The sequence below is a fragment of the Nicotiana attenuata genome, unplaced genomic scaffold (assembly GCF_001879085.1).
Source record: "Nicotiana attenuata strain UT unplaced genomic scaffold, NIATTr2, whole genome shotgun sequence".
Lineage (NCBI taxonomy): Eukaryota > Viridiplantae > Streptophyta > Magnoliopsida > Solanales > Solanaceae > Nicotiana > Nicotiana attenuata.
Window position 1 is genome coordinate 1 of NW_017670446.1, and position 825 is coordinate 825.

An 825-nucleotide genomic window follows, 5' to 3' on the forward strand; every position below is an offset into this window, starting at 1 on the left:
CGTCTTAGCAACGGCGCGAATCTGGTGCCAATTGGAACTACTCGCCCTTGTCCTGGAAAATGGTGGGGTTCGAGTAGCATAGAGAAAGCATCTAACAACAATTTATCTTGAATTTTCTGAAATAAAATCTGTATGGGTCAGAATCCGACCCCACGATAATTAGCGAAGGTAATCTCGTCTTAAGCTAATTCATGATTGATTAGTGGTATGACCACTCAGAATTAACGGTAACCAACCCTTATCTGATTCGATCAACAAGGCCACGGCCCGTCCGTCATCATGAAGGCGAAACCCCAATGTGGTCACGGCCACTAATTGCCAGCTCACGAAGCTCACAGCTATAAATACCAAGAGAGGAACCCCTTCAGAAGGGGGGCTGCTTCTTCTTGGCTATTGAAGGGAGAGAGAGAAAGATAGAACGATACACATATTATGGGAAAGAAGAACATCATTGTAAGGCTCTGAACCTCTTCATGGAGAGGCAGACCACAACAATACTATCAATAAAAGCTTTTAATGTCTCCCCTCCTAACTCTGTGTACTTATTTTTGTTTCCTTCATTTGGTCCAATGGATTATTATGGTTTGCTATGATTTTCCCGTGATTTATTTATATTGTTTTATACTCATAAGGTATGTGATAACTTTTGAGCAAACAATTTGGCGCCGTCTGTGGGGATTTCCTAGCAAAATCGCGTAGTTCTTCCCTGGACCAAAAGGAAAGAACCGCCAAACTCGTAGGGGAACTCGAAGATCTCAAATCAAGATCCAAGCCCTCTCTCTCTCTCCGATCTCAGATAGTGCAAACAAAAAGAAGAAGCCCCCC